Here is a 26,544-nt window from a genome sequence, read left to right as displayed (position 1 = left end):
AATCAAACCAGCAAGAATCATAGGGAGAGTCTCGTAATACATAACCATATCCTCCCATCGGATCTCTCCTCTACAGATGCTCTCATCAACAAAAATGGTTGTGCAAGCCTCTGTCCCAACACGATCCTAAAAATCATACTGCACTAACTCGCCAATCTCTAGGATGTGCAGAATCCTATAGACATCCTCGAGCATCACACTAATATCACCCGTGGGCGGGTGGAAAGTGTTATGCTCACTATGACATCTCTCAGCTAATGTCGTCAACAATCCTCTATTATGCGTAATCTCAGGCATATACAACAGATGGCATAAACCGCAAGCATCTATATGTCTCACCTCTGCCTGTGTCAGCTCTGGCACTTAATGATGTACTACCGAGAATTTCTCCTAACACTGGACAACATCAAGTTTCTCCTATTTACCAAGAGAATTAGATCAATAATCACTTATCTATCTATCAAATCAAAGTGATCACTAATCTATCAAATCAAACTGAAGCATCTTACGCTATCAAATCAAACTGAAGTAACTTAATCTATCAAATCATTTAAAACCTATCAATCATGGTTTTCTATCAATCACTGAGTACAATCAAAACTTTGCTAAGCTCTTGCATCAGAAACTAAATCGATTTCTTAGAGCTAATCTATCAAAATAAATCAAATTGATCTATCAATCAATCAATCAATCAATCAATCAGATCATTATTCATCATACACGTGCATCAAACATGTTAAATCTAATCAACAAAGTGATTTTTAGCTTTTGCATCTATCAAAAATATTATTTTTGAGCATATGTGCTATCCTATTGAACATAAGTGCTAAACAAAGCATATGTGCTAACTTTTTCAACAAATGCGCTAACCCTGAGCATGAATGCATGAAACATGCAAAAGCACTATCAAACGATGCATATGCACTAACAAATGAAACATAAGCGCTAACCGATGCATATGCGCTAACATCCTTATCATATGCACTATCAAAATGACCATAAGCACTACCATGAGCAAATGCGCTACACCTAATTGCATATGCGCTAAATCTAAATGCAAAAGCGCTAACTAAATATCGAAAATCGCCAAAAAAAATTAAAAAATAAAAAAACACACCCAAAAACATGAAAAGTTGCATGACAAGTTGAAAACAAAGCTCAGGATATGATACATACCAGATACCCATACTCAGGAGGTCACTAATATCGTCGAACACGCTCAAATCGATGGTTCTCCACAGGAATCACCATTTCGCCACCTCACCAAGACAATTTTCTTCACAAGCTGACAAGGATAACAATGAAATTAAAATTAACCTTGGTTAATTTTATATTTACTATTTGAAAGAGTAATTAATGCTATTCAATGGGGCAATTTAATTTGTTTTTTACAAATGAATTTAATTGACAGAACTTTTTATCAATTATCATGAGATCAATCATTCAAACTAAAGTTTTCAATAATTTCACGATCAATCTCCTGAGGGGGCACACAATCAGGATTTTTAATCTTCGTCAGGCACACTATCGAGACTTGATTTAATCTTTGAAACAATGTTGTCTTGACATTATTTCAAAGAGGGGCAAAATGTATACACATAAAATTGGCTATGAGCGATTAAATAAATATTATATATTTATTTAATAGTTATTCTTCTATTAAATAGTTAATTTGAAAAGATTAATTTATTTAATTCATTTTCGTGTCTTTCTATTAATTAATTTAATTGAAATAATTTATTAATTAATTCATCTATTCTATTCCTCTAAAATAATTAAATATCTAATATTTAATTATCCTTCTAACCAAGTTAATTGAATATCTAATATTTAATTATCTCCTCTAATCAATTAAATATCTAATATTTAATGGGTATTCTCCTATCCTATAGTCTCAAATATTAAATAATTTCTTAAATTATTTAATCTTTCTTATCCAACTGATTCTTCCATCTCCACTTCTTCTTCCCTTTGCCAACTCATCCATCATGTGGCCAAGGAAATTAATATTTCTTAAATATTAATTCATCATTTATCTTCAACCACCAAATTTAATGAATATTGTGTACGTACACATATTTCATAACCATTCTATATTCTCTCCAACACCCCCTACATCTTAGGAAGGACTTGAGTCCACTTGTCCTCTCATGCCTAAATCTTCTCCAACTATCCCTAGATTCCGTCAGTCAGCATCCCAGTCAAGGTAAGATGAGTGACACTTGTCTTCTCCTTCCCCCTTTCTCTTGACCTTAACCTTTGCTCATAGCCATCCAAATCTACAAATCTGATCATGACCATTGATCTGAGCCACGTCATCTCATCCTCTCAAGGTCTATAAAATCAAGAGCTTCAGTTGAGAGAGAGTTAGACTTCAAGTGCATTTTCAAGCAAATCATTTGTAAAACTTATGCATCCGTGAGTTTTAATCTTTAAGAAAATAGCAATTAGAATTTTAGCATAATCATGTAGTATTGCATATCATAGTATCTGTTAACTATCAGTTATCAATACATTCTTCATATGCCATCTTGGAAGCTATTAGTGCATTGTCTGAGAGCACACCATCTGCAACCAGGAACAATGGAGTTAGGACACAATGAGACATAAACCATGAAGGTAGCATTCTGAGGATGAAATTCAAGTCGACACAGTATGTATCCTCATGTGCAAACTCCATACTCATCATGCAAAATTCTCGTATATGATCTTGGGGATCAGTGCTTCCATTATATTTATCATATCTAGGAGTTTCACAACCTGTAGGAAATGGTATCATGTTTAAATTTATGTTGAATGGGTAAGGACAGATTTCCTGAAGCAAATACTTATTAGTGGTTCCTCTTTGTATATCATGGATTTGCATTTGGAGAGTTTGTATTTGCTGTGTGAGAGCCAATAGAGGACCATCAATATGATTTCTCCTTGTATCATTATGATCCCTTCTTGTATCATCATTAGGTTTTCGTGTGTATTCATTGGTTCTTCATGCGTCCTCGTGAATTCTTGTATCCTCGGGAATTTTTGTGTCATGCTTCTTGCGATTGAAAATTTCTTCATTTTTATCATTATCACCGTAAGTGTCACTTGATCCCCCCCTTTGTCTTAAATTGTTCACGTCAAAATCTTGGGGAAGTTTAGCACCAAATTTTGCTAACATTAAGAAGTATTTTTCTTTTTTGCTCTCCAATATTTTCCCCATGAATTTTTCAAATTTAGGATCTTGCTTGATTTCTATGATGTGTTGATCAGTTATCTCTTCTTCTTGTATTTCATCTTCGTGTGTCATTTCCTCATGATCTTCAGCCATTTCAAGTGTTTCTATTTCGGTTTCTTTGATTTTTCATCTCTGAATCCTAGTTAAAACAGACATGCATGTGTTTTGAATGTTTTGTCAGGTTTCAATTTTCTATAATGTGTCATAATAAGTGATCAATTGTTGAGGTAAGTATGATAGATTGATAAGACACAAAATGGTCATTCAAGTATTTGCCAGTTTGCAAGTTTTTTATCTTAGTTTGGAGTACAAATTTTGTGATTTTTGATATGACCAGGTTCAATAGGAATGATATATCATATGATAGAGAATGAGGTTAATATGATCAAGCATTGTAGTTTCATGATAAAGGATGATAGATCCTGATAAGAAACGGCATTTGAATGATCAATTTATTAAAGAAAATGTGATGTTGCACTTTAAGATGTTAGATCCTGAACTTGTTGGAGATGAATACTTGAGAACCTTTAGCATGTCTAGTCTTATATATGTTTTGACAGAAGATAACCTGACTGGGTGACCTGAGAAGATAACCTAGTCTCTATGTTTGACTGTCTGAGAAATGGGTTGTTTTTGTTTTTGTTTTATTTTGGTGCAGTTTACCAGAATTTCTAACAAAATGACCAGAAATGCTAACAAACTAACCAGAAACGCTAAGGAACAGACCAGAAACACTGCTATATTGACCAGAAATGCTGACAAATTGACCAAGAACACTGAGGAATAGACCATAAACACTAACAAACGGACCAGAAACGCTGCAAGACAAACCAGAAACGCTGCAATACATACTAGAAACATTGTGCTGCAATGCAGTGACTCTAAAGTTCAAAATAGTAATGTTTAAACTCAACAAATTTGGTGTTTGAACTTAGAAGATTGTTATTTTGACCCAAATTTTTGATTTTCAGACTCAGATGACTGATGTTTACACCTAGCAAGTGCATACTGGGAGATCTAGTGTTGAAACATGAGCAATTTGACATTCAACCCAAAAGAGCTGTTGTTTAGACCAAGAGAGCTAACATTTAGACCAAGGGAGCTATTTTTTAGACCAAGAGTGTTGTTGTTTAAACCAAAAACTCTATTGTTTAAACCAGGAACTTTGTTGTTGAGACCAGAAACTCTACAGTTTAGACCAAGAACTCTGTTGTTGAGACCAAGAGAGTTGTTGTTTGGACCGAAAGAGCTACTATTTAGACCAAGAGTGTTGTTGTTTAAACTAGAAAATATATTGTTTAGACCAAGAGAATTGTTGTTTGGACTAGAAACTCTATTGTTTAGACCAGAAACTCTATTGTTTAGACTAGGAACTCTGTTGTTGAGGCCAAGAGAGTTGTTGTTTAGACTAGAAACTTTGTTGTTTAGACCAGAAACTCTGTTGTTTATAATAATGATGTTGGAACTTAGACAATGCTTGTTTTGACTCTGAGTTGATGTGTGGACTGAGAAAATTGATGTTTATACCTAGCAAGCTCAATCTTGGAGAGTTAATATTGAAATATGAGAAATTTAACATTCATACCAAGAGAGTTGATGTTTGGACCATGAGAGCTATTGTTTGAACCGTGAGAACTACTGTTTGGACTGAAAAAGCTACTATTTGGACCATGAGAGCTATTGTTTGGACTAAAAAAGCTATTGTTTGGACTGTGAGAGCTACTATTTGGACCGAAAGAGCTAGTGTTTGGACTGAAAGAGTGACTGTTTGGACTGAAAGAGCATTTGTTTGGACTGAAAGAGTGACTATTTGGACTGTGAGAGCTAATCTGATGTGAAACTTGTAAATTTGACAATTTGAAGTTTGAGTTTGCAATTTTTGTTGTATTTCAATGGATGATATCTTGAACTAACTTACAAACACAGAATTTAGATTGTATTTTTGTCCCAAAGGGCACATAAAGTGTATTTTAAAGAAGCTTTAAAGAAAGCCCAAGTTTTCATGGGATTTGAACAATTGAAAACACATCATTCAGTCTATCCTAAGGAGATTGGCTTCATTATTAGTTCTTAGCCCACACTTGGTACCCTGACAACTCACAAACCCTTGTCACCTCATAAAGGCCGCCTATGTTTTTGCCTTTGCGAGAGCTAGTGGAGTCCCATTATGAGCTACCAATAAGGTCTCAAAAGGGGAGTTCGCACATATGCTTAAGAAGGACATGTGGTGAGTAATCTTAAGGAGATATTCTTCACCCTCCATGCACTAAGAATTTAATAATGTTCGGAGGTAAGCCAGGTAGCTTCTAATTTTGATTGGAACTAGTAAGGGATCTGTTCAGCGCGTCGGGGTATAAACTCAATTAAGAGGTCTCCCAGCCTTGAAAATCAAGGTTTGATATACCCGAAGGTACGAAGGAGAGTTATTCCCGAGCACTTTCATTGACTTGATTTTCATCAAATCACGTTTATTTTATAGTGGGTTGGAGTACTTGGCGTTAGCCGTTCCCACTTGGGTCAATCCCCTCTCACCGACCTTAATGGCTTTGGCCTTATAGGCTCCTCGGGAGGGCAGGCCCACTAAAGATATGCACTATTGAAAAGAAAATATGAGTCTAGCTTTCTGATCACCTAAGAAAGGTGAGAGCATACTCTCCTATCATCAAAAACACATAAGACATGTTTGTTCATTTCCATTGTAATTAGTCTATGTGCCTAATTTATCAAAAATAAGTGCAAAATCTTGTGGCTGCAAACAAAGTTAGTAGTTTATATTGTAATCTTTGACGGTGAAATGGTTTATAACTCCAATCTTTCACAATGAAATAAGTACCTGCAAAATCAACAAACTGCAAATTAGGTTCGAGAAAATGATTGTTGAGAAGCAGAAATGAGAAATGTAGAATACAACATTAGAAAAATCAATAAAAATTTGAAAACGCTATCAAATGGACCTAGAACGCTATCAAATGGACTAAGAACGCTATTCAATTAACCAAAAACAATCTCGAACACCAAGAACATTGCCGAAGCGACCAAGAACACTGCCAAATGGACCAAGAATGCTGCTAAACTGACCGAGAATGCTATCAAATAGACCAAAAATACTACAAGACATAGCAGAAACATTAAGGTATAGACTGAAAAATGCTAAAGTATGGAAAAACATAAAAACAGAGTTGAGAAATCTCCCATAAATGCCATTTGAGGTGTCGGGACGCTACAATGGAGACCAAGAATGCGAATCAGGAGCCCGAGAGAGCTAATCTATGCACTGAAAGAGCTAATCAACATGTCAATGAGATTTCCTACAATCAAATTTGTTAAAGATCAAAGGGGCTAGGCCCCACGGTGGGCACCAATTAATGTGATGCTAAAAAATATGGTTAAATGAAACAAGCATACACATAGATGAGACAACATAATGAAATTATGAAGCAAATAGAAAGCTAAACAAATGCAAACCAAATACTTCTTTGAGATGTCCCATCTTCCTCTATTCTTGAGGACCTTGAAGGTTGAAGAATTGTTGGCTCTCAGCAAAGCAATGACCTCCAAAGTGGCAACTCAAGAGTTGAGTAGCTACTTCATGATCATACAAATGATATGAAAAGCGTGATTATTATGCATGATTAATCAAATATGTCAATTATGCTAGATGATTGAAATGAAAATGCCTAGAGTAATTATGCTAAAACTATGAATGCAAGGGATCCTTATTGCTCCAAAATGAGGAGTATTTATAAGAATTCCAAGGCCAAAGCTGAGGTGGCAAGAATCAACAGTCCAGATTTGATCTGAAGATATCAAGGGTCAAGATTGAGGAAGTTGGAGAAGAGGTTGGAGGAAGGGACACTTGTCGTCTCTATGGTAACAAGTGTTAAGGAACCTTGCTCATGAGAGGGCAAGTGTCCAAGGGAGGAGACATGTGGAAAAAGTGCCATGTGTCTCAAGGGGAGAATATCCAACCCATAGGAGTTTAGGATAAAAGAGGTTAGGATGTGCAAGAGGATAGGGTTAGTTAGACCCTAGGATTAGATAGAATGGGTTAGGTTAGGGGATGATTAGGTTAGGTGGCTAAAAGTTAGGAGCCATGTGCTCATTTTAATTTAGAAATTTAAATATTTAGAAAAAGATAATTAATCTCAACAAATCATGATTTGATTTGTTTTAACTAATTACAAGATTAGAAGAATGAGTTTAGATGGGGGGAGGATTAATTAATTTAGATTAATTAATCAAAAGGGATTATGAAATGAACTTAATAAATAAATCCTTTATAAGTAGATGAAAGGGGAAATTGATCAAATTTATTTATAAGTAGATGAAAGGGGAAATTGATCAAATTGCTTACGAATTCAATTAATTAGGAAGGGGATTAATTAAATAATTACATATTTAATTAATTATCTTCAAACCATTTTTAGGTGTATACAATTCTAATTTTATTTCATTCATTTATTCAAGTTTGTTCTTGATGTATATTCTAATTTGTTTAAAGTAATTTTTTTTGAATTTGACTACATCTATTTTACTTTTACTTTAAACATTAATTTTTAAAATTCTTAGAAGATATGAATGAATTTTAAAATTATTTTATGAATTCTTGGAAAATTAATTGTCTATAATATTTTAAAAAATTGGTTTAATACTTTAAGTATTAATTTTAAAATTCTTTGAAGATATATGAATTTTAAAACTGTTTTAAGAATTCTTGAAAAAATAATAGTAGCAATTTAAAATTTTAGTTAAAACTTAAAAAAATATTAAATAAAATTATATACTAATTTTTTTAATTTATAATTGTAAAAAACTATTGCTTAACTTGATTAAATTTAATAAAAACAAATCATAATGAATTATTTTCTTCTATATATTTTTAAACTATACTTAAATCCTAAAATAATTTTAACATGCCAATGAAATTTGAAATGAATTAAAAAAACAAAAAGTTGAAGTACACAAATTGATCATACTTATAGTTTATGTGGATGGACTAAAATAGAGTTTCTCAAACCATACCAACTACTGAAATTTAAGAAACAATACAATATACTGAAATATTTCTCTAGAAAAAAAAAAATTTAATTCTTTAAATTTAATAATAATTTAATACCTATCATCAAAACTCTTAGAATTCTCATATTAAAAAAATTGTTTTTAATAGAGAAAAAGGCTATAAAATTTTCAAATGAAATATTCCATGCCTTTTACCACACTTATCAAAAGCTTCTTAGAAAAGGGAATCTAAAACTCATTCATTGTGTTTACAAGAATTGTAAATAAATAAGGTCAATGGTGGTGAAGAATGGCAGTTATATCAGATAAGGTAAGTTTGATTTTTTTGTTGTTGGGAAAATAGGTGTTGTACACCTTATATAATAATGTTTGTAATTGTAATATTTATTTATTATGTGAGTTTCCCATGGACATGTAATGTAATATTTATTTATTTGATGTTGCACATGGACGTGTAATGCTTGATGAGTTGTATTGTAACATTGGGATATATTGTATTGTATTTATTTAATATTGGGAAAATTAATTTAATAAAGTACCCAATATTAGATGTGGGGTCAACAGGGTAGTTAGCTCATGGTATTTGCACATGGTTTTGATGTAATACCACTTGGTGGTTTATGGGAGATTGTGTTTATAAAAGCAACCACAAGGGTAGGTGTTTGAGTTAGCCAGGTTTAGCATTTGTGGAGGTTGCAAGAATGGCATGGGATGTGTGGTTACATGCTTGTTCACATGGAGTGCTTGTTGATGACTTGTTGATGGTTGGGGTTTTAGAAGTTTCATAGTTGTATTGTAATGTTGAATTGTTGAATAATACATGGTGATGGATGCTTTCAGAGACTAGTTTTTTCCCTCATGAGGATTTTCCCAGGGTATATCTTGTGTCATATTTGATGGGTATGTTGTCTATTCTTTGCATGTGGATTCTATGTGATTATTTTATTGAAATATCAATTGGGTTATGTGGAAATTGTCATAAAGTTGGCTGCAAGTTTCCTTACAAGTGGTATCAGAGCTATGGTTTTATGGTGTTATAACCCTAGGTGTTGAATCCATGATTGCATGTTAGAATAAAAGACAAGACAAGATATGAGAGTTTTTTGTAGGTTGTGGGGTTGTATATTTGTGGGCATTTATCGCAAATCTGATTTTATAAAATTTATCTCAAATTGGGTTTTTATGGATTTACATTATGGGGGTTTTGGGGGTGAAGTTTTATATTTTACCTCACGGGACAAAACAAACCCCATGGTTGTGATTAGGGAGGCTAAGAGACAAATTTTGATATATAATGCACCCTATTTTAATGATGAAGGCCTGAGTTTGGAAATATTTTAGGTTGTACGGTCGTACAATCGTACCTCCTGTGCAAGCATTAGAAAATAATATTAAAAAAAATTCTCTAAAATAAAAAAGATATTTGGAGGGGGGGGTGTTCGCAAACCCCATCTCTCCCCAACCCCCCTACAATAGTGATTGTCGACAGTGGTTGGTACCCACTATTTGTTGGCAATATGTTGGATTTGGTTAAGTGTTGTTATTGATGTCAACACTGTATCTCGGTTGGATCTATCCCATTTAGTCTTGGTGATCATTTTGGTTCTGGTTGTGATTTTGATCCGGTATGATTAGACCTCTGGAATCCATTTTGGATGCTTATTCTAATGGTTATATGCTTGCTATATTATGGTTGGTTTATACCTTTATCGACTAGCTTTTGGCTTTACCGGCTTTTGGCATTCCCAGTTAGCTTTATCAATGTGTTGTTTTGGTGACTTGGTCAGTGGATTTTGGGTCCGACTTATGGAATCAGTTTCTTTCATGTTGAAGGTATTTCTTGATCATATCTCGAGTGTTTGGCAACTTTGCATTGGATGGTGTGCTATTATGGTGGTCCTATTTGGATCCGATTGAACTTTCACTGAGGGTTTCTACCAGCAAGTGAAGCATGTGGGATTTTGGTCATAGCGGAATCCCCAACATATATAATTGTTTAGTTACTTGATTTAGGTCCATGCTATGTAATGTAAATCATAATATCGGTCTGGTTGTATCATGTGATGTAATTTTTGTAATTATGGGTTTATGGGTTTAGGGTTTAGCCGACCTTGTCAATAAGGTTGATGATCTGTATTTATAGGTGACTTATTCATGTAATTTGGATATGGATAGATCGATGGTTATGGTTGGTTAAGTCTACATTATCAGAGAAAGAATTAAGTGCGAATAAAGTCATATCATTCAATTGAAGGTTGGAAAGGTTTTGTATTGCAGAGCAGACATCAGTGCTTAACCGTAACTATATCAGGCATTAGTAGATGCTACTTTCATAGTTCATTGTTTTCTGGATTGTAGTCCGATGATTTTGTAAGTCAGTGAGACTTCCCTTTGTGATGAGAAATGTGCTCTAGGTTGTTGGCCTTTCTACATGTGCATACCCCATTGTAATTATTTGCAATACTAGTATAGAGTATTCATTTGATTGTGGGTAGGGTTTCCCACCATGGTTTTTCTCTGTCTGGGTTTTCCACATCGGATATTGGTGTTATGTGCATTGTGCTTTCATGTTATATTCTTTATTGGGTTGTGCTCTAGTTTAAGGTTTATAATTGAATTGATTATTGTTATTGTTATTAAACTGATTCACCCCCCCCCCCTCTTAGTTTACTATCGGTATTTGTGCATTCCAACAATTGGTATCAGAGCGAGGTCCTCTCTATAGAAGCTTAACTACTTGAGGAGATCTGATGGCAACTGCATCTAGTTACACATTCAATCCTTACTGGAAGGAGAGTCTCATATTTGATGGTACAAATTATAAGATATGGAAGGAGTGAATGAAGATTCATCTCAAATGTCTTGGAGCTAAAGTTTGGGAGATAGTGGAGAAAGGGTATATACCTCATGATCCTAATTTTGGAACACCAGCACCTATTGATGAACAGAAGATAGCTGAAAATGATGTAAGAGCAAAAGAAGCATTGTTAAGCGCCCTATCTGATGAAAAGCTATTGAATGTCATAGAGTTGGAGAATGCTAAGTTGATCTGGACAAAGCTTGAAACTCTTTATGAAGGTGACTAGGCTATGAAGATTGCTAAACTTGAAGGTTTCCGAGTAAGATACAAAACTTTAAAGATGAAAGAGGATGAGAAGATAAGTTCTTTCATGGATAGAGTCAATGAGATTGTCATGGGTATCAAATATTGTGGCAGATCTATTAGTGAGGATGAGATAGTGTCAAAAGTTCTAAAGTTCTACCTCCAACTTACAAAATGAAGTCTACTGCTATTAGTGAACTCCGGACAATGTCAAGTACCCCTGTGACCAGAGATACACTACTTGGGAAATTGACTGCTTTTGAACTTGAAGAACTTGGAGATCAGAGTGCTGCTAAAACTAAGACTTCATTTAGAGCATCTGCATTCAGTAAACAAAAGATAGATTAGAAAGAGATGTATGCTAAGGATATGGAGGAAATTGAGAAAGAAGAAAGAGAGCTTGAAAAGTTGGAAGCCCTGATTGCTAGAAGAATTCCTAAAGGACCAACTAGAAGTAAGTGTGAAGGAAAAGTCCCTTTTAAATGTTTTTCATGCGATAAGATTGGTCATTTTGCATCTAGATGTCCTGAAAGAGCTACTAGGAATCATAAAATATTTATGAGGAATTATAATCCTAATCCTGAATATCAGAGCAAACCTAGATTCAAAAGGAATAAGGATAAATCATGTTATTGTGCTAGTGATGATGATGGTATTTTTTATGATGATGATGCTGATGATGATGATGATGATGAACCTGTGAGTGGATTCAGTAATGACGCTTCATCCATCAAAGATTTGGTCTTTATTGCTATCAACGATGATTCTTTGAAATTTGTCATTGAACCAACTCATACTAAGGAAAAGGCCTTGGCTGCTAAAATTGAAGAAAAGGATGAATGGGTTATAGACAGTGGATACTCACATCACATGACTAGTAACAAAAGAAAGTTCTTATCACTGCAAGAATTTGATGGTGGATTGGTCAGATTTGGAGACAACAAGGCATGTAGGATCAAAGGCAAAGGAACAATATCATTGGATAGTAAGACTAATATAGATAATGTATATTGTGTTGAAGGCTTAAAGCATAATCTTTTAAGTGTAGGTCAGATGGCGGATAGAGAATTTCATTTGCAATTCAAGGTGGAAAATGTAAGATCATTAATAAATATGGATTGGAGATTGCTTCTAGAACCCAGACCAATGGTAATATCTTTCATTTGAACTTTGGTGAGAAGGCTTGCTTGATTGCTCAGATTGATGAAAGTTGGTTATGGCATAAGAGGATGTGTCATGTTAATTTTGATTGCATAGTAAAGATCAGTTCAATACCGACTGTCACAGATTTTCCCAAGATTGTTAAACCTCATAATCTGGTATGTAGAGAATGTCAAATAGGTAAGCAAGTTAGAACTTCTTTCAGAAGTGTACATGATAAATCTAATGAAATTCTTGATCTTATTCATACTGATTTGTGTGGACCAGCAAGGACTAAAATCTTTCAAGGTGATAGAATTTAATGTCACTTATTGATGACTATTCTAGAATGATGTGGGTGGCATTTTTGAAAGAAAAATATGAAGCTTTTGAGAAATTCAAAATATTTAAGGCTATGCTGAGACTGAGATGGGACTGAAGGTAAAGTGCTTAAGATCAGATCATGGCAGTGAGTTTACATCCGGTGAGTTCAACAACTTTTGTGAAAGGAATGGTATTAGGAGACAACTTTCTGCACCTAGAACCCCACAACAAAACAGATTAGTAAAAAGGAAGAACAAAACAATTTTGGATGCTGCAAGGACTATGATGACTGAAGCTAAACTACCTGATATCTATTGGAGAGAGGTTGCCAATACCATTGTATACACTTTTAACAAAGTACACATTAAAGGCAATACCGGTAAGACTGCTTATGAATTATGGTTTGGTCATGCTCCTACTGTCAGATATTTCAGATTTTTTGGAAGCAAATGTTACATTAGAAGAGATGATGCATTAGGAAAGTTTGATCCTAGAAGTGATGAAGGAATATTTTTAGGTTATTCTACTAAGAGCAAGGCATATAGATGCTATAACAAAAGATTGAATAGGATATTGGAAAGCATAAATGTCAAGGTGGATAAGCATGGTTGTAATCAAATCAGAGCATATGATTATGGACCAGAAGATGAATTTATTAGAACTGAACTGGTAATGCAAGAATCGGTTCAGAACATGAACCTGTGACACCGGTAGCATCAGAAAATTCAACAATGATAGAGGAACAGCAGAATGAGTCAGCAAATCAAGAAAATTCAAAGACTCTCGGGTATGTAAAGCTAAATCATTTTGAAGATCAGATCTTTGGGGATTATTGCAAGGTGTGCACCCTTGGTTTCCTTGTGTTGTGCACTGCAGTGCTTGAGTTTGTGACATGGTATGCATTTTTCTTGGGAAGAAGTTGGCTTCATGGCTTAGTAAGAAATAAACATGCACTTCATTGTCTACAGCTAAAGTAGAATATGTTGCAGCTGCTACCTGTAGACACCTAAAATTGTCATGTCTAATTAAATAAATATTTTATTTATTTAATTACTTTAGCCTAATTCTTCTATTAATTAAATAAATCTTTATTTATTTAATTAATTCATTTATCCTCTTCTAGCCTTATTTCCCATTTGAATAAATACTTTATTTATTTAAATTATCCTTTTTCCTGAATTAAATAAATATCTTATTTATTTAATTGATCTCACCACCTCTATTAATTAGATAAATCTTTATTTATTTAATTAATTCATTAGCCTTTTCTACCCATGACACATGTCATTTATCTCTTAATTCATACACTACCTACCCTCTCATTATTTTATTATTTCTTTTACCTACCCTCTAATCATAGCCGACCATTTATCTTTTACACCTCTCAATCTTATCCCTCCATTTCTTATAGTGTCTTCTATATAAGGAGATGCTTCCTTCATTATCAAACCCCCGACTACGCTTTTGAACTTTCATATGCGATCCTACTTGCAACCACATTTTTGTTCTTTGTTGAGCTCTTGTGCACATAAAATCTGAGAGCAAATATATCAAGCAAGATCAATGGAGATAGGAAGAATGGAGATCCAAACCCTATTGGACATGTGATGGTATAATCTTTGTGATTTCATTTGATTTGCATTGTCTTAGGTAATCTTCATATGTTATGGTGGATCTTTGTTGTTGTTAGGCTAGGGTTTTGTGGTTCAATTCATTTAGTCTTTCAACATTGTTGTATCCATTTTCACCATACACACTACCAACTGTACTCAGATTTTATGGATGAAACAGATGTAAAAGGATATAAGGGTAAGTTATGATGAGCCTATTGTTATTCACTGTGATAATACTGTTGCTATTGATATGTCAAAGAATTCGGTATTTCATTCCAAATCAAAACACATTTTTACAAGGTATAATTTCTTGAAAGAAAAGGTTGAAGCAAAGGAAGTCAAATTGGTTTATGTGCCTAATAAGGAACAGATTGTAGATATTCTAATGAAACCATTGCCTAAAGACACTTTTGAATATCTCAGAGATCAGTTGGGGGTTACTAACCCTCTGGAAGAGACTTAGAGATGCGAGGACGCATCAATCCGATAAGCTTATCAGACATACTTTTCTGATCCGAGTTGTTGAAGATGGTGCTACTACTCAGGGGGAGTAGTTAGTTGTTTGGTTCAGTATTCTTGGTTTAGTATCCATCCTTTGTCATTGATGTCAAAGGGGGAGAAGGTATTGATGTGAAAACCGCTAAATCTTTTTTATGGTATTTTGGAGATTGTTGGCATTCCTTGGCACTTGGATGTTTTCCACATTCAGTGTTGCCATCAATGCCAAAGGGGGAGATTGTTATCAATATGTTGGATTTGGTTAAGTGTTGTCATTGATGTCAACACTCTATCCCAATTGGAGACTATCCCGGTTAGTCTTGGTGATCATTTTGGTTATGGTTATGAGTTTCATCCGGTATGATCAGACCTCTAGAATTTGTTTTGGATGCTTATTATGATGGTTATATGCTTTCTATATTCTAGTTGGTTTATGCCTTTACCGACTATCTTTTGGCTTTACCATCTTCTGGTGTTCCTGGTTAGCTTTACCAGTATGTTGTTTTGGTGACTTGGTCAGTGGATTTTGGGTCCAGCTTATGGAATCAGTTTCTTTCATGCTAAAAGGTGTTTCTTAATCATATCCCAAGTGTTTGGCGACTTTGCATTGGATGGTGTGCTATTATGGTGGTCCTATTTGAATCTGGTTAAACTTTCACTGAGGGTTTCTACTGGCAAGTGAAGCATGTTGGATTTTGGTCTTAGTGGAATCCCCAACAGATATAATTGTTTGGTTACTTGATTTAGGTCCATGCTATGTTATGTAAATCATAATATTGATCTGGTGGTATCATGTGATGTAATCTTTGTAATTATGGGTTTATGGGTTTAGGGTTTAGCCGACCTTGTCAATAAGGTTGATGATCTATATTTATAGGTGACTTATTCATGTAATTTGGATATGGATAGATTGATGGTTATGTTTGGTTAAGTCTGCATTATCAGAGAAAGAATTAAGTGTGAATAAAGTCATATCATTCAGGTGAAGGTTGGAAAGGTTTTATATTGCAAAGAAGACATCAGTTCTTAACTGAAACTATATCAGCCATTAGTAGATGCTACTTTCATAGTTCATTGTTTTTCGGATTGTAGTCTGATGATTTTGCAATTCAGTGAGACTTCCCTTTGTGATGAGCAGTGCACTCTAGGTTTTTGGCCTTTATGCATGTGCAAACCCCATTGTAATTATTCACAATACTACTACAAAGTATTCATCTGATTGTGGGTAGGGTTTCCCACCATGGTTTTTCCTTTTTTGGGTTTTCCACATCAAATATTGGTGTTATGTGTGTTGTGCTTTCATGTTATATTCTTCATTGGGTTGTGCTCCAATTTAAGGTTTATAATTGAATTGATTGTTGTTATTGTTAGTAAACTGATTCACCCCCCCCTCTCAGTTTACTGTCGGTATCAATGAATTCCAACACTATCGGCATTGCCACTCACCGGCGGCGGGGCCTTTGTCCAATGGGAAGATCCTCGGGCAAGGTAAAACCCCATAAGGACCACCCTTAGGGTGCGGGTTTGTCCCCCCCACATGGTCAATGGAAATAAAATAAGTGCGGGTTTGTCCCCCCCCCCCCATGGTTGGTGGAAATAAAATACATATTTTTAACAAATAATTAAAATATTTTGTCAATTTTTATAAAAAATTAAAATTTATTTTTAATAAGTTTTTTTTATAGAAACTTTGACATTTTATATGCCAGCTGGATATGTGGAGGGGTCGGTTGGGCCGATCTCAATATTTTTGAAAAAATGGAAAATTATTTTTGTGGGCATATTGGAGAGAAAATTGTAAAATGATTTTCATGGCATATTGACAATTTTTTTGGAGTCCACTATTTGCAAATGTCTAATGGGCGAAATTCTTCCGCGAAGCATATTTTGTTCATATGATGTTGGATTTTTGACTTCTTGTAGTCATTGGAAAGGTGACTTAGTGTACTTCATTGTGATATGATTAGTTTTTCCACATTTTGCTATTTTAACAGTGAAATGTTAGTTGGAAGTCAGAGTTACTTTTATGACTTTGAGAGGTCATAACTTGAGCATACAGAGTTGGATTTTGGACTTTGAATAGTCGATGGAAAGCTCTTGGAAAGAACTATACTTTGGTTCAAGTTTAGAGAAAATTTGACATGATTTGTTTGATGATATTTTGACCTGAGTTGTTTATGGGTTCTCTTGACTATGGTGACATTATGAGTTTATGACATGTTACATATTGGAGATTTGGATTTGATGTCATTGTACACTCAATGTTGTATCTCGATTTCTCTCATGTTGACATGGTTATCAATATTTGGTTTGAGTATGTATGCTGCATTATTGGGTCTATAAGTTGTGCAGTGTTGTAGGTGGTCTATACTTATAGGATTGCATTTATGGCTTGGATATGGTATGTTTATGCCCATAGACCTTTCATTGTTGATGCATATTCAGATTGGTGGCTTAGTTTAGTCACATGGTTTTTTTATTTGGTTGTCATGTTGAGGAGGAGAGATGATGTTACTAGGTACAATCATGATGGAGGACCTATGGTGTTGACTATGTTATGCTAACAGGTTGGACACATTAAGAGTTTGATGCTTATTTCATGGAGGTGATCATGATGTCATAGATGTGTCTTGTGTTTAGGGACTTTTGCATGACATGATTGGATCTGTAGGTTCTTTTATTAATAATGATTTGATTTGGATTCCTGATTGGTTATGGTAGTGTATCTTCTTATATTGAGGATCATGGTCACTTTGGCTTTTGGGAGCTCATGATGTGCACCTTGAGTTCTTTGATTGTTAGATGACTTTGGTTGATTCTCATGTTAGAGGATGGTTTAATCATGATGTCATGGATAGCTTGGTTACACTTTCAGTGGGAGCTTTTGAGAGTGATGATGTGGTGGTGTAGGATTGGTTCCTTATTATTTGTTGGTAGTTTTGTATCTTCTTGGCTTGGAGTTCATGGTTTACTTGATGTTATTGATATTTTAGTTGTATGTGTAGACCTAGATGATCTTCATTTAGAAGATGGTTATCACGATTCTATGGAGAGCTTGGTATCACAGTTTAGTGGGAGCTTGTAGTAGTGATGTGTATTCACTATTGGATGGTGGATGATCTTCATAGTGTGCAAATGTTTGGAGGATGCCTTATATCCTGTTGTTGCAAAAGGGTCTTTCGCATTTGCATGTACACTTGTAGAAGATGGTGATCTTCATGATATTTGAGGATGTTGACATCTTAAGGGATCAAGGATTCCTTGGTTGTGTGGTTTCATGATTTCATTTGACATGATATCCTTGATTGAAAGGATGGTTGATGTTATGTCATGGGATACTCTTGATATGCATTTAGAGTTTTGGCATGATATGGTTATTCGATATGTTCATATGGAGCATGTTATCTCTTTGGAGGGGATGGTTAGATCATGTTTTCATGTGTTTGTTCCCGATTATGTGGTTGGGGCTTTGACATTGATCTTGGTTGGTTCTCTTTGTATTGGGTACATGATTATTTCCTTGATTACTTCATGATGGTGCTATGCTGCATTTGGAGTTTGGCATGGATTGATTGGTTATAGGTACCCATGGATACATGGAAAAATAGGTGATGTTGACATTCTCTTGTGATTAGAGCCGTGTGTTGAGACGGTTGATGGTTTTAGCAGGAAGTCTGAGGAGCATTTGCCTAGTATGGACTTGAGAGGAGATTGTTCTTAGATGAGTCATGATGACTTGGATGTCTTGGAGGAGCATTTTCATTCCCCACTCTTGGTCTACTCAGTGGTTTACTTCTTGAGAGGTATTTCCCATTTTTCCTTTTAGGTGCATTATATTTATGCTTATCTTTCATAGATATGGATCTTGACCTATGGATAGATGGTTAGTTATGGAGGATTTAGTTTGAGAGATGTATGGAATTGGTTATCTCCTTGTGCATTTTGAGTTATTATTATGATGAAATTCATTCATTGATATTAAGTTTGGGAGATAGTTTATTGGGCTTATTCCCTTGGGATTGGGAATGGTATTAGTTTGATCTTTTGGTTATGAGAGGCTTACATCCATGTTGGTTACATGTTATATATGTTTGTTTGGTCCAAGGGACTAAATAGTTTTGGGTCTTGTGATGTTATTGTCATTTGGGGTTTTATTAGGGAGATCATACTTGACACGGTTGGCATTTACAGGTGTATGTAGAAAGACATGTTACAGGTTTTGATTTGTAGTGTTTCTCTCTTTGGTCTTGGTTATCTTCCTAGATGTTCGGTTTCACATTATATTGGATTTGAGGTTGTTTGGAGCTATGTATTCACTTTTGTGTTCACGTATTGTCATGTGGGAGATGACATGGAGGTTCCTTGATCTCTTTCTTTTGTTGGTTGTGGATAAAATGGGAGAGTTATGGAGACTTGTGGTGAGAGTTGTACTTGTAGGTTATTGGTTTATAGGTTATTCATGTTGTTGTGGATGTTCCTTTATACTAGATGGTTATAGTTACACTTTCTATGAGATGTTGTTAGTGGATTCATTTCAGTTTTAACATTACCTATGCACTAGGAGTTTCTAGGTGTATATATGTGACAAATATTGCACTTGGAGCTTATGATTGCATGTTATAGGTTGTATATGTTGATGATATGAGATTCACTTGATATGTATACCTTGGAGTATGGATAGTCGGATGTGTTAGCACTAGTTGTGAGTGTTATTTCAGCTATGGTTATTGGTTCTTGACAACTACCAATGCATTGGATACCTTTGGATTGTGTGTTTGTGTTTGGATATTAGTTGAGATGAGAATTATCATTCGTTGCAACAGGTTGTGTGGCTTTCTCTTCGGATTACCTCTTTTATGTCTAGTGGCAGTGGCATGGTGGAGGGTGAGAGCATTCATGTATGAGATGGTGATCACTTTGTTTCTTGTTGCAGGTATCTTGATAGAGCACATGGAGCACTTGGATTCCATGATGGTATATGTGCTAGAGGGATTGTTCCTTTTATTCATGTTGTGGTTACTTATCTCCCCTTACGCAATGTATACAACAAGTGGGAGAATGTTGGGAAAATAGGTGTTGTTCACCTTCCATAATAATGTTTGTAATTGTAATGTTTATTTATTATGTGAGTTTTCCATTGACATGTAATGTAATATTTATTTATTTGATGTTGCACATGGATGTCTAACATGTAGAGATTCCTTGGGAATATTCTCAGGACCACTCAATGAGTTGTATTGTAACATTGGGATTTATTATTTTATATTTATTTAATATTGGAGAAATTAATTTAATAAAGTACCTGTGCTGGTAAAATTAGTGTCATTTATAATAAACATACACATAGATGAGACAATAATAAGAACTAGGAAGCAAGTTGAAAACTAAATGAAAGATGCAAACCAATGGCCTTCTTTGAAGTGTCTTATCTTCCTCTATTTTTTAGGACCTTGAAGGTGTTAGATTGTTGGCTCTCAACGAAGCAATGACCTCCAAAGTGCCGACTCAAAAGTTGAGTAGCTACTTGATCATAATTATGCAAATGATTTGATGTATGATAAACTAAAATGAGTGATTAAACTACATGATTGATAATGGAAACTAGATTAACATGATTATTGCTATACTAAACATGTTATAATTTGATCTAACTGCCAATTATGCTAAATGATTAAAATGTAAATGTCTATAGTGACTATGCAAAAATCTATGATTCAAGGGATCCTTATTGATCTAAAATAAGGGGTATTTATAGGAATTCCTAGGCCAAAGCTGAGGTGGAAGGTATCAATGGTCTAGATCCGATCTGAAGATATCAAGGGCTAGGATTGAGGAAGTTGGAGAAGAGGTTGGAGGGAGAATGTCATCTATGTGGTGACAAGTGTCAAGGAAACTTTCTCATGAGAAGGCAAGTGTCCAAGGGGAGAGGACCTGTGGCCAAAGTGCCATGTGTCCCAAGGAGGGGATATCCAACCCATAAGAGGTTAGAAAAGAGGTTAGGATGTGCAAGATAGGATAGGGTTAGTTAGACCCTAGAGTTAGATGGAATGGGTTAGGTTAGGGGGTGATTAGACTAGGTGGTTAGAAGTTAGGAGCCATGTGACATATTTGAATTTAGAAATTCAAATAATTAGAAAAAAGATAATTAATCTCAACAAATTTAGAATTTGTTAATTTTAATTATGGGACTAGAAGAATTGAATTAAATGGGGGGGGGGATTAATTAATTAATTTAGATTATTTAATCAAAGAGGGATATGAAATGAACTATATAAATTAATCATTTAGATTTATTTACAAGTAGATGAATAGGGAAATTAATAAAATTACTTGTGAATTGAATTAATTGGGAAGAGTTATTAATTAAATAACTGAGCATTTAATCAATTATCTCCAGACTATTTTTAGGTGTATACAATACCTAATATTTGATGTGGGGTCAATGGGGTAGTTAGCCCATGGTTTTGTAGCACATAGTTTTGATGTAATGCCACTTGGTGGTTTTGTGGGACCTTGTGTTTATAAAAGCAACCACAAGGGCAGTTGTTTGGGTTAGCCAAAGAGCCAGTTAGCTAGGTTTAGCATTTGTGGAGGTTGGAAGCATGGGATGGGATGTGTGGTTACATGCTTTTTCACATGGAGTGCTCTTTGATGGTTGGGGTTTAGAAGCTTTCATAGTTGTATTATAATGTTGCATTGTTGAATAATACATTGTGATGGATGCTTTTGGAGGTTGGGTTTTTCCCTCATGAGGGTTTTCCTAGGGTATATTTGTTAGACACAATGCACCACTGAGAGGGGGAGGGGGTGAATCAGTGGTTCTCTATCTCTTCTTCACTCTAGCAATCCTATGTGAGCATATTGGTTATTAGATCTAACTATGAACAGACTTACTGGTTAGTGAGGAGACTAACTCAAATGAAAACACTCACAAGGAGACATCACATAACACTAGCATATACGAGGAAAACCCAAGATGGGAAAAACCTCGATGAGCAATGCTACTAGAGTCTACTGCTCCAATCTAGCCTCACAATAAAATACAGTTACAAAGTTCAGGGCACCAACCCAAGGAGCACCAACCCCTGCACTTTTAGGGCACCAACCCAAGGAGAACCAACTCCTGACTCTAGGGCACCAACCCAAGGAGCTACAACCCTTGCACCGAGCTACAACTCAATGTTCACAATATAGAACATCAAATACAAGGTAGTAATCTAGTTACAAGTGAATCTTGTAACAACTCAATACAATATTCCCTGTCGGTAAGGTATCTCCTCGGCCTTACCAGTTCACTGCACACTCTGACTGAATCTTCACCAACTTAGTCACTATCCTATTGGTTCTTCTCTTCGTACTCACTCCTCTCTCTCCTCACTGTTGCTACTTACCGTTTCACCTTTCTCTTTATCGGTTCTCACTTCCTTCAGCACTCTACTACTCTCCACCGGTACTATACTTAGTCAGTCCTATGCCTGCCTAATCTATAGTTTCCTTCACCTTTTCTCTCCCAGTATGGACACTATTGGTTCTACTCTTATACCGGTTGAACACTTCAACGTGATTCTCCTTCACTCTTCACTCTTCTCAGATATTTGTTGAGCGCTTGGTTATTTTTCTCTTACGTACAGAAGTAATGTTTTGTCACTTGGCAACAACATAATCTTCTTCCCATTAGCAGCACTATCTATCTCTCAGGCTCACATATTTATAACCCAGACTTCCTACCAAAAACCAATTCAAACTTGGTGCCTTTGGGTTTTCTCCACTGATCACGAGACACACCGAATCCAATCAATTCTGATCGGATCACAATTTAGAGATGTCTATTTGTACATGTCCATCATTTACATTCCTTCCAGAACATGCCTCCTTTCTTCAGCAACCTGCAACCATTCTATCAGCTTTGCTCAGACAATCGCCATAAATAGCCCAACTGTCTCCTTTGCCTACGTCGATCCACACAACCAATCTGTCCTAGATCTCGAGCCGCACAACTCTACCTCAATCTTTGCAGTCACCATTAATGTTGGACCAATCACAACTACCTCACCGACCTTACTTCACCGACCTGTGCAGGTTTCATCGGCCACTTCATCTTCACGTGGCATCATAGTTGCTATCCACCTCATCACACTTCTTTGTCGATTTAGCTTGGTCACCGACCATATACTCTACCAGTTCCCCTTAACTTCTAGTTAACTAATCCTATCAGTATCTCACATTATACTGGTTAACTCCTTATGTCTGTTCTTTGCTTGAACTGTCGGTGGTACACCTTGACTGGTCAACAGGCATGTCCAACCAAATCACGCACATTCCCACAACTGGGAAGTCTTCTGCATTTGCACCTTGCATATATAATCGATGGACTTACATATCGGTTACCACTGTTGATGACACCATGTCATCATCCTTCACAAGACTCCATCTTCAGTCAAGTCAGATTCCTCTATTTGCATCTACTTGGCCTTGCCTTTCTCCCAGATCAATTATGTTCATTTCTCTACTGGTTTGTCACAATGACAAACACTTCACATTGCCCTTGTACTGGCATCTCAACATGCCTTCTCTGTCGATCTACTGCATAACCCCAATCCTACTCTCATCTGGTTTGTCAAGATGACAAACACATCATCTCAACTCCTCATCCATCCTTCACTGTCCTGGTAGCACACCTTGCATGTCCGGTGTGTTCCAAGCAGTATTCTGCCACTTCAGCATGACCAATGCTCATCATGTAATTTCTTCACCTCAGTTGTATGCAACATCATATCGACAACTTCTTTTTCACTAGCTGACATCAATGTCAGTGATACCGGTAACATCCTATATTGGTTGACATCAATGACAACACAATGCCAACAATATCTTGTGTCATCTTTGATGGGTATGTTGTCTATTCTTTGCATGTAGATTCTATGTGATTATGTTATTGAAATATCAATTGGGCTATGTGGAAATTGTCATAAAGTTGGCTACAAGTTTTCTTACATTTGCAACATGCAGAGCCAAATCTGATTTACCATTGCCACATTGGTTAATAAGGTGGCTCCTCTATCTACAATAGTTTAACGAAGAAATAAAATGTAGAGATTTCAAACAACCACAAGTTTACCAACAACAAAGGAAAGTCAAGTGTGAGACACTTCCGATGAGCAGAGCTCGCATAATATAGGCTAATTATCGACTAATAATGGACCTATTAACTATGTTGTGGAAATTGTCATAAAGGTGGCTACAAGTTTCCTTACATTTGCAACATGTAGAGCCAAATCTGATTTACCATTGCCACATAGGTTAATAAGGTGGTTCCTCTATCCACAACACTTTAACGAAGAAATACAATGAAGAGACTTTAGACAACTGCAAGTTTACCGATAAAGAAGGAAAGGCATGTGTGAGACACTTCTGGTGAGCAGAGCTCGCGTAATATGGGCTAATTATCGACTAATAATGAACATATTAACTATGTTGTTATTATTACGATGGATATACTTTTTTTTTTTAAACTAAAATTTAGTAAATGCATATCATACAAACATAGCTGATAGATATATTTTTTATAAAATCATAAAGAATAGTGATATATTTCTAAAATAATATTCATGACATTCATCCACTAAATTTTAGATTTACTCTATGAAAAAATATATATAACTAACATAATAACGTACGTAGTTAACTAAGATGATTTTATTTAAGAATGGAATAAACAAACATGATATTTTTTATATACATACACACACCTTATTTATATATTGTATTTATTATTTTAAAATTAAAATTAAATGTGCTATAATATAACATTATTAAAATCTTAAAAAATTAAAAATAAACTACCTACTAAGGGAAATTTAGATTGTAGCCATCCAAAATTTATATTTAAATTTGGGGTCAATGAACAACTCACTAAATTATGGCCATTGGCAAAAAGTATAATGTATATGGATTGGTCCTTTTTCTTGTTTTATAGAAACTCATCTTAAAAATAATTGTTTAACAATTGATTTAGTAAAGTAATTTAAACTTCTTTAATCTTAATAATTAAATTTTTTTATAAGAATTTAAGATTAGTTATTATAAAATTTTATTGTATATTACAATGTTGTGTATATAGAATCAAAGAATTATGTATATATTTCATAAATAAATTACATCCATGATTATGAATTATAATTGACAATATCTAAAAAAAAATTATTAAAATAAAAAATAAAATAAATAGTTTGACATTAATTGTAATTCACATTGGTCCTAGTAAAAAATCATGATAATAATTGAAATTTTATAACTAAAAAATTAATATGATTAATTTGTCAAAAATAAATTTAAATAAATTACAATTAATAATACAATGCAATGCATGAGGTTTGTAGGATTGTGGATAACAAATTTCTGGAGGGCACAACTTCTCATAACAAAGGCTTGAATCCATTGGTCATTGATCCTCTAGATATTGGGAGTCTCTTCCCAAATCTGGATGAGGATGGATCTGGTGCTAACCTTTCTGATGATGGAATTTTCAAGGATATTTAGATTTCCCTGATCTGTACCTTAAATTTTAATGATAAAGACATAAAAGATTTGGAGTCGCTTGAAAGGGATGTCCCTGATTCACCTGTTATAGAGGAGGAAATAAATTATTTGGGTGATTTAGGTGTTCAAGCAAATATTGGTACCCTGGAGACATGGTCTCTCAATTAGACAAAATCTATGCAAGTTAAACCAAAAGTTGGGGAGAAAAAACTAAAGGTCCCAAGCCAAATAGGTTTCATTTTGAATTAGCAGGAAGTGCAAAAGGACAAACCAAATTGAGATTGGGAAAAGGCTATGTCTTTTCCCAGAGGCAATGAAGCTCCTTTCATGGAATGTTAGGGGGTTGCAATGTCCCTAACAAATGGCGACCTCTTGATCAAGCGTGACCAGATATTCTTCTAATGCAAGAATCAAAGCTAAAAGATTATGATATACAGGCCTTTAAAGTCAGGTTTCAAGTGTGGGGAGTTTATTTCATGGAGGTTGAGGGTACTTCTAGTGGGATGGGTATTTTGTGGAATGGATCTACAACAAATGTTGTGCTGGTCAGACAACAAAAACACTGGCAATGGGTAAGGATTTTCTTAAAGACTTTACACTGTTTGTTTGAACTTTTCAATGTTTATGGCCCAGTTGGCACAACTTGTAAGAGGAATCTCTAGGTTTGTTTGTCTATAGTGCTCTCTAATTTGGGGAATAAGGTTTGCATTTTGGGTGGTGATTTCAATGCCACTCTATCCCCTGGAGAGAAAAGGGGAGGATCCAAATGGTTCAGTCATGTGCAACGAGATTTTAGTGATTTTGTCATTAACAGTGAGTTGATTGAAGCCAAATTAAAAACAGGTGTGTTGTCTTCAACTAATAGAAGGGAAGGTTTTTCTAAAATTATAGAAAAACTTGATTGCTTCTTTTTGGCTGGAGAAAACTTGGTTAACTGAAGCTGATATTTTACTATTACACGAGTCTGGTCATTACCCAATAAGTCTTATCATTCAAGATGATTTTGCCCCTTCTAGATGTCCTTTCAAGTTTGAGATGATGTGGTTTAGGGCTAAGGGTTTCAGAGAATATGTTGAAGAGTAGTTGAAGAA

The sequence above is a fragment of the Cryptomeria japonica genome, chromosome 9, assembly GCF_030272615.1.
Source record: "Cryptomeria japonica chromosome 9, Sugi_1.0, whole genome shotgun sequence".
Taxonomy (NCBI): domain Eukaryota; kingdom Viridiplantae; phylum Streptophyta; class Pinopsida; order Cupressales; family Cupressaceae; genus Cryptomeria; species Cryptomeria japonica.
Note: the sequence above shows the minus strand (reverse complement) of the source record.